Below are 16,943 nucleotides of genomic sequence, written 5' to 3'. Positions count from 1 at the left end.
AATTTATTATGTTGCAGTTCTGAGGGTCAGAAGTCTCTCCGGACTGAAAAATCAAGGTGTTGGCAGGGCTGTGTTCCTGCTGAGGGCTCTAGGGGAGAACCTGTTCTTTGCCTTTTCCAGCTTCCAGAGGCTGCCCCCTCCTCCCTTGCTTCAGAACTCTTTCCCATCTCCAAAGCCAGCAACAACATCGTTCTGACCTCTGCTTCTGGATTCACTTCTCTAATCAGACTCTCCTGCCTCCATCTTTCCCTTAGAACACCTTTGTTGTTACATGAGGTGTACCCAGATAATCTAGGATACCCTGTCCATCTAAAGATATTTAAATTAATAATTTAATTTAAATTAAGTTTAAATTTAACTTAAATTTAAAGCCCCTGAGTGGCTCAGTTGGTTAAGCCTCTGCCTTCAGCTCAGGTCATGATCTTCCAGAGTCCTGGGATTGAGCCCCGCATCAGGCTCCCTGCTCAACAGGAAGCCTGCTTCTCTCTCTTCCTCTCCCCCTACTTGTCTTCCCTCTCTCACTGTGTCTCTCTCTGTCAAATAAGTAAGTAAAATCTTCTAAAAAATTAACAATTTAAATAGTTTATTTTAGTGAAATATTTTTAATCATCAAATTAATAATTATTTGCTATTTAAATGAGTGCTTTAATTAGTCTGCAGAGTCCTTCCTGCCATGTAAGAGAATATCACAGTCATAGATGATGGGACTAGAACGTGAGCATCTTTGGAGGGGAGCCATTATTCGCTCACCTGCAGGTATCTTTAGACTCCAGGAAAACCAGTATGATAGCTACAAAAGTAGCCTTTGATTTTCCTCGTCTCTATACTCACACCCCTTCTCAATACGACTTTACAGCTCCTTCCATCAAGAGGCTGTGTCTGTCTCTCTCCTTTCTGAATTTGGGCTTGGTCATGTGACTTTCTTTGGTCAATGGGACATTGGCAAGTGCCTTAGGGATTGCCTTCTCTTGCTACTCTCGGGACACTGTGACCAGCCTATGTTGGTCACAAAAACCCATGGTAACACAGAAACCTATGTTAATAAGCCCTATGTAGCTGCTGGATGATGGGGCATCAGCCCAGGCAACAGCCAACCACACACCAGACTAGTGAGTGAGACTACTGTCCGTCAGTTGACTATGAACACATGAACTCAGCTGAGACCAACAGAAGAATAGCCCAGCTATTCCCAGTTCAAATTGCTCAACCGTAGACTCCTGTGCAAGCACATGTGTTTTAAGCCATGACCTTTTAGCGTGACTTGTTATGCGATACACAGCAAATGCTAACAGATCCAACTAGTGACCCACTTCTGTCCAATCACATAAAGACTTCTCAGTTATGACATTCAACCTCAAACACTTCTCTTGGTTCTGTTGGATAATTCAGGTTGAATTCTTGTGGACTGAAATCTATATCCTACCATTATCAGAGAGAGGCAGATGCTTTCCCACTAACTGGCAAAATATAACAGAATTACTTCCTAAACAAAGGTTTAACGAAGTTGTATGAAGCATTTCAAGTCTTGTTTCTCTTTTTGGACTCAGTTTCCTTGAAGGCAGAAACAATGGCCTGTGCCTCAGGTCTGTCTCACAGGACAGGACATAGATGGCACAGAGCTTAAGAGCACAGGTTCTGGAGTCAGACCTGAGTTCAAATCCTGATTTTACCTGCTAATTACAGGAACTTTGGCAAGTTGCTTAAACTCCCTGTGACTCATTTTTCTCACTTGTAGAAAATAGGGATAATGGAAATGCCTAGCACACAGGATCGTTCCGAGAGTTAAGTTATATCCAACCATAACAGCAATAATGTGTAAGCACTTAGAGGAATGTCAGGAACAAGAATTCAGAAGTATTAGTGAGTGTTATTACACAGAACAGGGACTCAATAAAGACTTGGCCATTTGACTTGAGTCAAATCTGAGGGATTTGGCTCTGGAAGAGCCAAGAATCAAAACTTCCAGGGCCCAAATTTAGATGAACTGCAGTTCTCTGGAGAAGCTTGTGGAAGCCTGAGACATTATGGGTCCAAGAAATGTAAGTTCTCCTCATTCAGAAGTTTACGTCCATATTAACCCTTGATGCTAGACTCCTGAGTAGATCTTGATTCACGGTCACACCAGAGAGAATGAAGCCCTTGGGACCTTCATTGTTCAGTCCTGCTCCAGTAGTAACTAGTCTCTAAAGATGTCTTCTCCCCAAACCAATGAGCCATACCTCCCAGGAATCTATACACCAGAGTGACGCCATGTAATTTCCAAGTCTATGTCATGTAACTTCCAAAGCTTCAGCCTGAGCCTCTTAGGATGCTCAGCCCTGGATGAGGGCTGATCTCATGTAAGAAATCCTGCTAGCTTGAGTCCACTGTGCTGTAAGAATTAATCACATGGAGATGCCATGCAGTGAGAGAGATGCCTGAGCAGCTTCCGACTCTTGTAGCCATCCAGCTGAGACAGCAACCTCACGAGTGAAGAAGCCATCCTTGTTGCCCAGGTAAGCATCACTGCCATCTGACTGTAACCCCAGGGGACACCTCAAGCCAGAACCACTTGGTGGAACCCTGTCAAATCCACAGAACCATAGAGATAATAGCAAATGGTTTAAGCCACTAGGTTTCAAGGTGGTTTGTTATATAGTAGTAGGTAACTGGAAAATCTCCCAAAACCTACCATGAGTTCATTCCATCAACCATTTTTTTAAATTATTGACTCAATCTATAAACTTTAGAAATAAGTAAGTCGAAGTCCAGTATTGGGCCCTGTGGCAAGTTCACATTCAAGTAACATTTGGGAAACTGTGGCTTCGGACGAGGCGCTTCTACACGTGTTATTTAAACTTACAGTTACAAATTTGGACTCTGTTATTAAACCGCTTGGATTCAAGTTCTGGCCTCACTACTTACTAGATGATGGCTTTAGACAATTAGCTTAATCTCTGCTTGCCTCAATTCCTTCATCTATAAACTATGGACCGTGATAACACCAACCTCACAGAGTTTTGTGAGGATTAAATGAAACAACTCTCAAAATGCTATGTGCCTAGTCACAGAGTAAGCATTCAGCAACTGGAAAATACTATTAGAATTATTAATGTAATTACAACCAGCTTCTGCCTTTGAGGAACTTAGGGCAGAGTCAAGACACGGGCAAAATAACATTTCAAAAATAAAGCAAGAATTTGTAAGTAGGTTTTCTTTTTAAGATTTTATTTATTTATTTATTTATTCATGCAAGAGAGAGAGAGAGGCAGAGGGAGAAGCAGACTCCCCACTGAGCAGGGAGTCTGATGACCTGAACTGAAGGCAGACACTTAACCGACTGAGCCACCCAGGAGCCCCTCCATAAGTGTTTTGAGTGAATGCGTGACTTAACAGCCAGATAAAAAGTATCCCAATAATGAGAGAGGGGAAATAAAGTGTGTGTGCTCCAAGATGGGAGAATTACTTCTGGCTGATCTGCTCTGGGAAGGCTTCCTGGAGGTGGTGGCTTTAGAGTTAGCTAGTGGGAAATAGAGAGGACTCCAGTATTGGTGATGGGGTAGTATCCCTTCCAAGTGGTGGGAACTCCTGTGCAAATCCAGGCCACCCAGCAGCCAGCACATTGACTGACTCAGTTGGAACATGGAGGGCGGGAGAAGAGACAAAGGTAGGTTGGGACCAGATCACGATCTGACAATTTGCTGTGTTTCTTTACTCATTGGAGCCTCCAAAGAGCCAAGCATGTCATTCAAAGAGGCCGTCCAAAGCAGCCCCTCATGTAGACAAGGGAACAGCAGAAATCAGGATCTGGCTCCCCCAAGCCTGACTCAATACCCAGAGAATCACAGGGTTCCCAGCCAGCCAGAGGCCTCTTTCCTTTCTGGTCCAAGCTCATGGAACCCTGAGGAGCGTGCACTGAGTGGAGGGAATGCTGCATGTCTGATCTAGACCCCAGGGCCCCTGATCCTCATTCCCGGCCTTCCTCAACACCTATCACTTCTCTCCCTCTAGAACCACTTTCAAAGTCTAGCCATTGTTCCTCAATACCCTCCTCTACCCTTAGACACTACAGTGGCACAAACGGAGAGGGCGGGCCATCCTGCTTAAAAGGGACATCGTCCCTACCTCCCACCTGGGGCTTCAGGAAGAAAGAGAAGGCGCAGTCCCTCTTCGTGAGGTGTAGCCCTCTTCTCTGGCTTTCTTGACTCAGACAGCCCTGGGTTTGGATCATTCTGGTCCCGGCTCCCCCACCTTCCAGCTGTGATTCTGAGCAAATCAACCCAGTTTCTCTAGGTTTCAGCTTCCCAATCGGAAGAAGGGGGAACACAGCCTGCCTAATTGTTCTGTGGGGACTGAATGGGAAAATAAAGGGAAAAGGCTGGGACATAATAAACGCACAATGAACACCAAGGGTTATGACAGTCAGTGTGGTTCTGCTTCCTGACGCTCCGCTTCGGAGCCCCTGCCTCACACCTGGAAGCCAGCGTCCTGCTGTCCTGCCCGCGGAGCCCTGAGCGCATCCTTCCTAGTCTCCCTGCCCTGCCTCGCCAGCTCATGGCTTTGGGGGCTGCCTGGTCAGGAGGCCCACTTCTTGCCTGCTGCCAGAGGGGCCTTGAGTGTTGAAATCCTTCCATTCCACGAGGCCAGAAACTTGATTATGTTATTAATTAAAGCAAGATGCCGGGCCTGGGAGATTTATTTTCTTTTCCATATCTGTGGCCATAAATGCCACTCAGGGAGCTCAAAGGCCCATGTCAGCCTGAATCGGGCCCCTGAACAGACGTTTTGTTCCCAGTTCAGTCTCCTCGGCCCCTCCTCCTCGGTGCCAGGAAGGAAGTGTGTGTTGTGATACCCGCCCCTCACCCCGATTTCCCTTGCTCCATTGCATGAGGCAGAAAGAGGGGGAAATACCTGGGCAGTGTGGCATGGGGAGGGAATTTTCCAAGAAATTTGTTTTAAGTTTCTGCCTCATCATTATAGGACTTGCACGTTTCTATTTTTAGCTGCACAAACGAGCCAGGCCCACATTCCCCTCCTCTCCCCTGCCCCAACCTTTGTTTATACAAAGCACATGCTGAAATCATTATTTTAAAACCTCCAAACCCATAATTGCTCAGGTAGGTGAAGAATGCAGTCTTTATGGATGGCGCTTACAGAGGGGGCCAGAGTGTTCCTGGGGACTATGGCTTCTTCGTATTTGCATCCGCCTGCACCTACCCTGCACCAAACCCCAGAAGGCCCAGAAAAATCCAAGTAACTTACAGCCGGAACAGGCGCCATTGATAAGAGTCCAAGCACCATACACTTGAGTTCTAGAACTAGAACACAGATGAGACATGTCCCATTGGTGATAGACTAACCTGTCGCTGCTGGGATTCGACCCCAGGTGTCCCGACCTCCAGTGTGGCACATCTACTCCACTATGGAAATCGGTCCTGAGTCCCAATCCTACCTCACCAGTTATTAGCTGTTAAGGCCTTGAGCAAGTTACCAAACTCCTCTGTACCTCAGTTTCTTTATCTGTAAGGGTGGGGGGGGTGGTAACAAAAATGCCCACAGCATAAGATTGGTGTAAGGACTCCACGAGCGCCTGGAAGAAAGTAAGCTCTATATTTTTTTGTTCTGGTTTCCCCAGAGAGCACAGCCAACCTGCTGGCAACTGGACATCAGGTTTTACTGTCTCCGGTCCCTTCACTCTCCATGCAGTGTGGACCACAGTGTATTTCTCGGAACTCGACCCATTGAGGAGGATTTCCTTCCAGCATCGTCTTCCAGAGCCACCACTAAGCAGGGTGGTGACAGTCTGTTTTTGGAGAGACCATATATTGCTTCAGCTCCCCTATGAACCGGGCCGAGTTCTTCCTTCACTTGATCCTAAACATCGCCTCCTGAGGCCACACGTGTGAGCTGAGAAAGAGGTGTCAATTTGAAAAAGGTCATTACAGGGACATCTGCCTCATTACCTGTCATGTCGTTAATTTGTGCCTCTGGGACCTGCGTGAGTCTGGCCCCAAATAAACCACTTCCAATGCTTTCAATGACTTTGAAGCATTATAACTAACACTTGGACTTGGCACCTCTGACAACACACAGCTCACAATGGACAGGTGGCCTTGGTCTTGAGTTACTTGTATCCCACGTTCAAACATTCAGTCTCTCCTAGGGCTTAGTTTCATGCCGGGAGCTGCTTCTCAAATGGAGAGTAGCTATCTGCCTGGCTTTGACACAGAATCCTTGGAGTCTGCACTCTGACTCTCCAGCTGGGACTGACCAGACACTCTATAGAATCCTGTTCTACTCCAGGTATCTCTAGCACCTTCGAAACGGTTGGATCATATGGTGTAAGGGGCAGAGCAGCTGAAACCTAGAGCTGCATGATGGCTCACAGAGGCACTAAGCATTTTTGCCTCTATGGGCTCTTTCTTTCATTACAAAATACACATATATATTTATATATTATATAGTATATATATAATTATTTTAATTATATGTATAATTAAATAAATATATATAATTAAAATAATTATATATAATTAAATTATATATATATATATATATATATATATCCCTTCTTTTCACTACATCTGCATCTTTGGGGCAAATACCCAGTAGTGCAATTGCAGGGTCATATTTCTTTTTTTTTTTAAGATTATCTATTTATTTATTTGACAGAGAGAGAGAGAGAGAGACAGCAAGGGAGCACAAGCAGGGGAGTGGGAGAGGGAGAAACAGGCTTCCTGCCAAGCAGGGAGCCCAATGCAGGGCTCAATCCCAGGACCCCGCGATCCTGACCTGAGCAGAAGGCAGACGCTTAACAGACTGAGTCACCCAGGTGCCCCTATTTTTAATTTCTTAAGGAATCTCCACACTGTTTTTCAAAGTGGCTTCACCAACTTGTATTCCCACCAACAGTGTAAGAGGTTTCCCCTTTCTCCACGTCCTCTCCAACACTTGTTGTTTCTTGTCTTGTTAATTTTGGCCATTCTAATTGGTATAAGGTGGTATCTCAATGTGGTTTTAATTTGAAGCTCCCTGATGGCTAATGGTGGTGGGTATTAAGGAGGACACGTATTGCATGGAGCACTGGGTGTGGTCCATAAACAATGAATCTTGGAACACTGAAGAAATAAAATTTTCAAAAATAGAAATTATATTTTATGACTCCATTGGTAGGAAAATGGATATAATCTAAGAGTCATTATTACTATATTTATTTTTTCCTTTGATTTTAACATAAAGTAAAATTAAGATATTTTTGTGAACCCTCCAAGTACTGCGGGCTGTAGGCACCGTGCCCGATGGATAAGCTGGCCCGGCTCATGCCTCAGTCTGGACCCGCTGCGGAACACTCGCTTGCTTTGGATCCGCTCAAAGCTGGCAGCCTCCTGCGCCACCTAATAAGGGAACCGGAGCATCATCAGCAAGGGTGATAAACACTGCCTCCGAAGTGCAAAGGACTCCACCAAGCGTTAGGTCTGTTTCCATGGTAAGGTGTCTAAGGTACAACAGTTTGTCCTTTACTTTGGATGGAGCCGCGCTCCCCAGAACCCCGTATCCCTGCCAATTTCACCTGCAAACACCTTGGTTTGGGACTTGCAGCCTCCAGAACTGCGAAGCAATGTATATCACGACCTGAGCTGAAGGCAGAGGATTAACCCACTGAGCCACCCAGATGCCCCTAAATATATTTTTTAAAATATAAATCAAACCATGTTCAAGCCTGCAGTGGCTTCCCATGTTACAAACACCCAGACCCCATGTTTCTAAGTCATCTACCTTCCCCAGCCTCTCTGACCTCACCTCATGCTATTTTGGGTGCCCTCACTACACCCCAGGCTCATTGGTATTTTCTTTTTTCTGTTACTTGAGCACTTCAGTTCCTTTCTGGCCTCAGGGCCTTGGCATGTGCCTAGAGAACACCTTCCTTTGGCACTTCGTGTGGCTGCCTCCTCAGCCTTCTAGTTCCAATCCTTCTCATTCAGCGTCCCCACAGAGGGCACTTCCAGACACACACGCCTCTCTGTCGACACCCTAATACCCTGTCTGTACACCTCACAGCACTGTGTCCTCACTGGAATGAACTTGATTATTTATTTCTGTGTCAATTATCCCCCCCCAAACCACACACATGTACATGCACATGTGTGCACGCACGTGCGCAAATCTGAACTCCATGAAGGCGGGGACCTTGTCCCTCTTGTTTACTGTTATTCATCTGGTACCTAGCATGTGTTCAAAGAAATGTACATAGAGTAAATGAATAAAGAATGAATATCCTCAAACCAGGGCACTGACATGCAGGGACAGCCCAACTCCAAGTCAGTCAACGCTCAGTTCAATACTAGATTCCCCCACCCTGTAGCCGTCCAGACTTTAGCACATCCACAAAAGGAGGGTGTTTGTTAAGTTCATGTAACCCCCGCTTTCTATGCCTCTCTCTCTTTCTCTCTACCTCAGTAGAGAAACTAATTTAAAAAGGTGATATCTTCCCTCTCCAGAGTTGTGATTCATGCCCCGGGTACTTGGAAAGTGACTTCGACCTAGACCAGCCACTGCAGAGACGGGGCAAGTCTTGGGGTTGAGCAGACAGATCCCAAGTACAGAAGCCAGGTGGGGGAGACAGTGGACACGTAGGTGGGTAAAGAGGAAGAGGAGGCCTTGCAGCTTCATATGCATAACCTTCAAAATAGTTGCCAAGGTTGCAATTTTTGTTCCTTGGTTCATATTTCCCTCCTCCATTAGATTATAAACTCTAGGAGGGCAGGTGCCATAAATGATTTGCTCACCGGGGTATCCCCTATGTCAATGGTGCTCAAAGTTTTCAGTCTCCCCTTTCTACTCTTAAAAAATTATTGAGGACCCCAGGAGCTTCTTTTTATCATGGTTATAGCTATAGATCAGAGGTTTTCCATGGAGGACAATTTGGCTACATCCAGAGACAGTTTTCATTGTCACAACTTGTGGGAAGGGGAAGGAGTGATACTGGTGTCGTGTGGGTAAAGGCCAGAGATGCTGCTAAAATCCAATACAGCACGGGTCAGCCCCCATGACAAAAAATTTTCAGCCTAAAATGTCAGTAGTACCAAAGTTGAGAAATCTTACTATAGATCTTAACCATATTAGAAAATAAAACTGAGAGAATCTGAAGTATTTAATAATTAATTCAAAATAATAATAAACCCATCACATGTTACCATAAATGCATTTTTTTAAACAACTACATTTTTCAAATAGAATATTAGTGTGAAGAATGCATTGCATTATTTTGTAAATTTCTTTATTGTCTGGCCTAATAGAAGACAGCTGAATTTCCATATATGTTTCTGCATTCAGTCTGTTCCAATCTGCTGCTATCATTGAAGTGCATGAAGAAAATCCAGCTTCACACAATATGTAGTTGGAACGTGGGAGAGTATTTTCAAAGCCCTTTCAGATAACTATACATATTCTTCTTTGTTACTACACCAAAACTCAACAATGATGGTTTCTTAAAGAATATGAAGCCACATTCACAATTTTTTCATGTTCAGTTATTTTAAAAACCCATCGGTCTGTTTTGAATTTTCATTGAATCTTTGACCCAGGCATGATTTTATGACATCATGTGCTGTGGATTGAGTTATATCACCACCACTGAATTCATGTTGAAGTCGGAATCCCCAGACTTCACAATGTGACCTTATTTCAAAATAGGGCGCTTCTCGATGTTATTAGTTAAGAGGAGGTCATGCTGGAGTAGGATGGACCCTAATCCAAAATGACTGGTGGTCTCATAAAAAAGGGAAATTTTGACACATACATTCAAAGAGATTCACCATGTCAGATGAAGACAGAGGTTGGGTGATGTGTCCACAAGCCAAGGAATGCCAAAGAATGTCAGCAAACTGCCAGAAGTTAGGAGAGAGGCATGAGGAAGATTCTCCCTCACAGCCCTTGGAAGGAACCAAGGAACCAACCCTGCTGACCCCTTGATCTTGGATGTCTAGCCCTAGAGCTGTAAGAGAATAAATTTTGTCATTTGAGCCCAAATACCAGCTTGTGGTACTTTGTTAAGGCAGGCCCAGGAAATGAATACATCATGCACTGGTTATTTTGAGAACAGTGATTCACTGAATTATACTGATCTTCCAAATGCTAACACATTTTTTCATAGGTTACCAAAAATCACATTCATTACTACCATCACAGATCTCACCAGAAGAGTCTTTAAGTATTAAGAAGATGTCAAGCTCCCAGGGGCAGATACAAGCTTTCCAAAATTCTAATTCTCACTTGAAAGCCCAAATTTTATCATTGACAACAAATACTGTCAGTGGTTTCCCTTGAAGGAAAAGGTTCATCTCATTCATATTCAAGAAAATATCTACCATACCCAAGCCTGAATCACCATAGTTAATCAGTCGTTCTTTTTGTTTTGTTTTGTTTTAAGATTTTATTTATTTAGGGGCACCTGGGTGGCTCAGTGGGTTAAAGCCTCTGCCTTCGGCTCGGGTCATGATCTCAGGCCCCTGGGATCGAGCCCCGCATCAGGATCTCTGCTCAGCAGGGAGCCTGCTTCCCTTCCTCTTCCTCTGCCTGCCTCTCTGCCTACTTGTGATCTCTCTCTGTCAAATAAATAAATAAAATCTTTTAAAAAAAGATTTTATTTATTTATTTGATACAGCAAGAGAGGGAACACAAGCAGGGGGAGTGGGAGAGGGAGAAGCAGGGCCCCTGCTGAGCAGGGAGCCCGATGCCGGGCTCGATCCCAGGACCCTGGGATCATGACCTGAGCTGAAGGCAGACACTTAACGACCAAGCCACCCAAGAGCCCCAGTCAGTCATTCTTTCAAGTAAATACGGTGATCCATGAAAGAAACAGCTGGGTCCCCCACCACTCAAATAATCATGCCAGTGTTTGTTCTCAAGGCAACCTCCTGACTTGCAGTCATGTGTATATGGCTCCCCAGTTCCTCACTCAGAATGCTAATGAGATGTGAACTCAAGGATCGAGATTTAATGAAACTAATTTTGTTTTGTTTTGTCTTTAATGTGAGTGCATGGCCATAAAGAACACAATGACCTACTACTTTGGCTACCACCGCCTCCATCCGGGTCAGCTTGTCAGCGGCTTCTCCCACCATCAGTGCCGGTGTCACCACAGTGGAGAAGGCAAATCCTGTCTTCCTGTGATGGCTGAAATAGCACTGGCCTCGCAGAGACCCCACCACACTTTGAGAAGCACTGCTCTACAGCAAGCGTTGTGAGAGAAGCCAAAAGAGGGAGGGCCTAGTTTGCTCCTGTTCTTGGCTTTCTGTGTCCTATGAAAGACGGAGCCCCACGTTCCTAGATTTTCAGCAGAAGACAGCTCATGAAGAGAGCTCTGCAGTCGGTCGTTGCCAAGACTGGGAGACAATTCTGCATGTGAGTGTTGCTGTTGATGTGTGTCTTTGTAGTCTTAAGTGCACACTCCGAAGCACGCTGGCTCAAGGAGCTCTATGGTCTCAGTGACAGTATTACGACAAAAAGAAGACTGGAGAGAAAGACTGTTTGACAAAGTATAAGGGAAAACAGTCATTATCACTTACCATCTGGGTCTCATGAACAACTTTAAAATAATTTTAAGTCTTTTTTGGAAAAATTTATAGAATTAATAATAACCAGACTGAAGAACAACTTTATAGGATAGTCTGCTAAGAATTTAAACATAGCAGGGGCACCTGGGTGGCTCGGTTGGTTAAGCCCCTGCCTTCAGCTCAGGTCATGATCTCAGGGTCCTGGGATTGAGACCCCATTGGGCTCTCTGCTCAGCGGGGAGCCTGCTTTCCCCCACCCCACCCCCCCGCCTCTCTGCCTACTTGTGATCTCTCTCTATCAAATTAATAAAGTCTTCAAAAAAAAAAGAATTTAAACATAGCAAACCCAAATTTTTATTCCATATTTTCCTGGTTTTGAAGGTACCTGATATAGGCAACATCCTTTGAATACAAACAATGTCTTATTAACAGTCCTCAACTGTCATGCCACGAATGGACTGGGTTCACATGCATCTTATAAATACTGATTTAGAATCAAAGTCTAAACTATCATATGATCTCCCTGATATGAGGAAGTGGAGATGCAACATGGGGAGTTTGTGGGGGAGGAAAAGAATAAATGAAACAAGATGGGATCAGGAGGGAGACAAACCATAAGAGACTCTTAATCTTACAAAACAAACTGAGGGTTGCTGGGGAGAGAAGGAGAGGGAGAGGGGGGTGGGGTTATGGACATTGGGGAGGGCATATGCTGTGGTGAGTGCTGTGAAGTGTGTAAACCTGGTGATTCACAGACTTGTACCCCTGGGGCTAATAATATATTATATGTTAATAAGGAAAAAAAATTTTTTTGAAGAATCGAAGTCTATGTCTCCTAGATTCTGGCTTCTCATCATTTCTGATTTCCCTTCTTGCACTTGCAAATTGAAAATGCAATACTTGAGGGAGTTTTAGAAACTTCTGATGGCTCGTAATTTTGTTGAAGAGAGTCAACTTCTTGACTTCATAATTGCAAAATAATTATATTTTTAGTTTATAGGCACCAATCACAACAAGCCATCCAATGATGTTTTTTATTTTAACACTAAGTATTTCCTTCTGGTCACTGTTAGCTGACTCCTGCCTTTACATCTGTCCCCCTGTGAACTGTTTCCAGTAGATGTTGGTTTACAAGCATCCCAAAAGATAAAAGAACACTGTGACCCAAACTTTCAGTAAAACAATATAATCCAGGTCTTTCTCCTTCCTGTTGAGTAACTAATTGGATGAAAATACCGTATTTTCTTTTTTTAACCTTAGAAATACATTGTTTATTTATTGATTCAGAGTTTGAGAAAATCAACCTAGGACATTGTCATGTGAAGACTCATAATCTGAGATTTCAGTTATGTGATAATTTCACCATCCTTGTTAACGCGCATCTAGAGTGAGGCTATCTGTCTCTCTGCATTCATCTTCTGAATCATATAATTATTTCGAAACATCTTCCTCTGCCAATTTTCTTCTCTTGGTCATTAGAGATGGAAAAGGAAAAATTTCTGATTTTTCAGTTGTGTTCAATAAAAATTAATGTCAGACCATAAGACAGTATCTCTAGTCTTCTCTTTATATCTTCTGATGATACACTATTTGGGGCAACTACATGTTTCCTACTGCTGCTGTAAAAAAAAAAAAAAAAAAAAAAAAAAAAACCCACAAATTTGGTGACTTAAAATAACACTACCTTATAGTCCTGGAGGTCAGAAGTCCAAAATGGGTCTCACTAGGCTAAAACCAAGTTGTCAGAAAGGCTGTGTTCCTCTGGAAACTCTCTGGGGAAGAGTGAGGACTATCTCCTTGTCTTTCCCAGGTTGCCCACAATCCCTGGTTCATGACCCCAGTCCCCCATCTTATAAGCCAGCAATAGCTAGTCAGTCTTTCTCAAGCTCCGTCACTCTGGTTCTCTGCTTCCATTGTCACATGCTGTTTTAGAGACCCTTATTATTATGTTGGGACCAGATAATCCAGAATAATCTTCCATCTCAAAGTCCTTAACTTAATCACATCTTCAAAGTCCCTTTTTCCGTATAAGATAACATAGTCACAGTTTCCAGGAATTAGGATGTGGACATCTTTGGGGGAAGTGTACATTATTCTGCCTACCGCAGCAACACAGTAAGAAAACTATAGACGATACAACAGTGAGAACTTACGTCCCTCTTACAGTATCCTTCTAGATCCTTCCACCATTGTTCCATTTTTTAATTTTAGTCTTTTAGCATAATTGAGAATAGTCAGTAAGTAGAGTATAGCAAAATTTTTTAAGAGATAGGAAAAAATAAGATCACTAAAATCCCCAAATATATCTTAGGTTTACAAATATATCCAAAGGACCTGTGCTGTAATTCCAAGATAGGATGATATTTTCCTATTTAAAAATAAGTATAATTTGTGTTGACTCTTTGGAAGTTCTGTAAGAAAGAATAAAAGCTAGGCAATATCAAGCCTTACAGGCGTAACTGCTCAAAATGGAAATTAAATTAGAATCAGATGCAAAAGTCTCTGTTTATATACTGATGGGTCAGGCTCTATTAGCATAAAGCCTTATCTTCTCCCTAATAAGAACATTAGTACAGTGGCATAAGGCCAAATTTTGAATTCTGAACATGGAGGTAAAAATGTGCTGGGGGAAAAAAGTGGGGCAGAGACAGCTGTGTTAGTTAAGGTAAGGCAAGCTGTTGTAACATAGGAAAACTCCCAAACTCTACGTCTTTAAGAACAAACAACAGGGACGCCTGGGTGGCTTAGTCAGTTAAGCATCGACTTAACTCAGATCTCAGGATCCTGGGACTGAGTCCACATTGGGTTCTCCATTCAGCGGGGAGTCTCTTCCTCCCCTTGCCCCTCCCCCCACCCCCGGTCGTGCTCTCTCTCTCATGCTGTCTTATGCTTTCTCATATAAATAAATAAAATCTTAAAAAAAAAAAAAGGACAACAACAAAACATATGTCTGTCTCTCCTGCATACCCGTGATAAATGTCGACAGGCGGCAAGTATCTCAGCTCTATGTGGAGATTCAGGGACCTGGGTTCCTTCCTTCTTGTGGTTCTACCATCCTTTGGGAACTCCGTGTGAATGAGGTCTCAGCTAGCCAGAATCGGGGAGCCCCTGCAGAAGACAAAGCCACTTTCTCTAGGCTTAGCCATAAGAGGTATCCGTCACCATTCTATTAGCAAGAACTTAGTCACATGACCACACTGAACTCCAAGAGGACTGGGACTTGCAGTCCAGCAGTGTGCCCAGGAAGAAGAGAATGAATTTTAACACCCAGCAGCCAGTGCCCCACCACCCCCAGCCTGTGCCAGGGAATGACCTGATCCTTGGATCATTAGAGACAAACCAGTCTTAGCTCCTGAGAAGCCAGAAATGATGGCACTGCCTTACAAATCAGGTTGTTAGCAGGCTGAAATTAAGAGCCCAAATAGGCCCATGGAAGCTTTTTCTGATTCAGCCTTACTGAGCAGACACCCTGAGGGGAGACCCAGGCAAATATATTTTTTAAAAAATCCTTGGGCAATTCTTCTGATTAAAATCCACTGTGGATCAGGGTAAGAGACAGACCTGGTGTCTCAGGAAGCCCTTCCTGTAATTAGAATCCGTGTGTGGGGATCAAACTGGATGCTGTTGGCCCCCTTGGGTGCTGCCTGACCACAATGTACTCGGGCCTGGGATCCCCTTCCCTGACCCTACGTCCCCAGCCCAGATTCTGGCCCACAGCAGGCACTAAGTGAATATTTGTTGAACTTACTGTTTTTACTCTCACAGGAGAAAGAGTAGAGTGGGGAAGTCCTTCGAGATGCCTCTAAACCAACAGACGGAAGTGTCCTGTGACTCAGTCTGGTTTCAAAAATAAGCACAGATAAACCACCTCAGAGAACAGGTGTTTCCCAAGCATCCCCTCCCATGGCTGGGAGGCCGACCGCGCTCCTCAGAGCTGGGTGACTAGACACACCTCACCAGCAGACACACCACTGTCTGCGCTGGCTCTGTGAACGAGACGCCCCTCCCCCCACCCCCACCCCCACCCCCACGGCCAGGCCCCCGGAGCAGCACTTCTCCAACCTGGATGGTGATGTCCCGGTTCCGCTCCGGCAGGTGTGTGTAGAGCCAAGACACTGCATTTCCATCAGTTCTCAGGCATGGCCAATGCCACTGCCCCACACCGCCCAGGCTTTGAGGACTCAAGCTCTAGGCAGAGGTAGGTATGAGCAGGCAAAAGTTGGACATGTCAGGGTAAACCAGAGACCCCTACCTGTCACCTGCTCCCACAGTTCCTTGCTCCCCACTTGCCTCCACCTTCCTCCCTTTGCCAGCCTCTCCCTCTTCGGGGAGCGGGCAGATTCCTGTCCCAAAGTTAGACATCTTATGGCAGGGGCCAAAGATGTGACCTGGGCTAGAAGGTCTGGGGGTTAGACCTCCTTCACTTCAGAGCCTTATCGTCAAATGTCCTCTGGATGGAACAGAGGCCAGAGGAAGCCTCTTCTCAATGATCCCCAAGGCCAAGAATCTCGAAGCACAGAGAAGACTGCCTCCCCAGCTGGGAAAGAAAACTAGGAGTGTCCATGATGAGTTTCCCAAGTCCTGCTCGTTTGTGGCTCTTAACAGACTCAGCACTGGACCACACATATCCCCAAGTTCCTGCTGACTGCACCGAATCCCATAGCTGGGAAGGACCTTGATCCCTTGTCAAGGATCTGTTTTCCCAACTGAGGCAGATGGGCAAAAAATAGCCTGCCTGAGGCCACAAAGTGGATACTATTTCCATGTTTCTGGGCTGCTAGCCTCGAGGTTTTCCGCACTGCCTCTCCAGCTTGGAGAGACTGATGATGCCATCTGCGTGCCCAGCCATCTCCCTGCTTGGCAGCCCGGGGAGGGGGACCACTGGCCATGGGCCATGCTGGGTCACCGGACTTGACCTCCCAGCTGCTTGCCTTGCAGAACAGCCTGTTTAATGCTTTATTCCTCGCGGTGTCTCATTATTGATTCAGCCACTTGATGCCGGGTCTGACCAAATAAACCCCGAGCATTTGTATAATGTCGACTTCATCAAAAATGCAGGAGTTGGGGTTTACTTGTCTGCGCGCTACCTAGACAGTTTAAGTCGATGATTGGTGGTTTCTGTGAGCCAAGGAGGGCGCTGGCAGCCCGCAGGCTAGCTAGTGGCTTCTCTGAAATGCTGCTGGGTCCCCAGGCTCCAGGGAACACAGCATCCCCCATCTCCTACACATGGGGATGAGTCTGGGATAGGATGCTAAATGAGTTGGGGAGCTCAGAGTTGGGAGTGATTTTTTAAAATAGGCACCAGCCACAGCTTTAGAAACGAAATCAACAATACATTACTTATGCCACTGTTAAATATTACAGATGAAGATCTAATCAGAGGAAGAAATGATTTTCGTCCATTTGTTC

This window comes from Mustela erminea, chromosome 10 (assembly GCF_009829155.1).
Source record: "Mustela erminea isolate mMusErm1 chromosome 10, mMusErm1.Pri, whole genome shotgun sequence".
Lineage (NCBI taxonomy): Eukaryota > Metazoa > Chordata > Mammalia > Carnivora > Mustelidae > Mustela > Mustela erminea.
Note: the sequence above shows the minus strand (reverse complement) of the source record.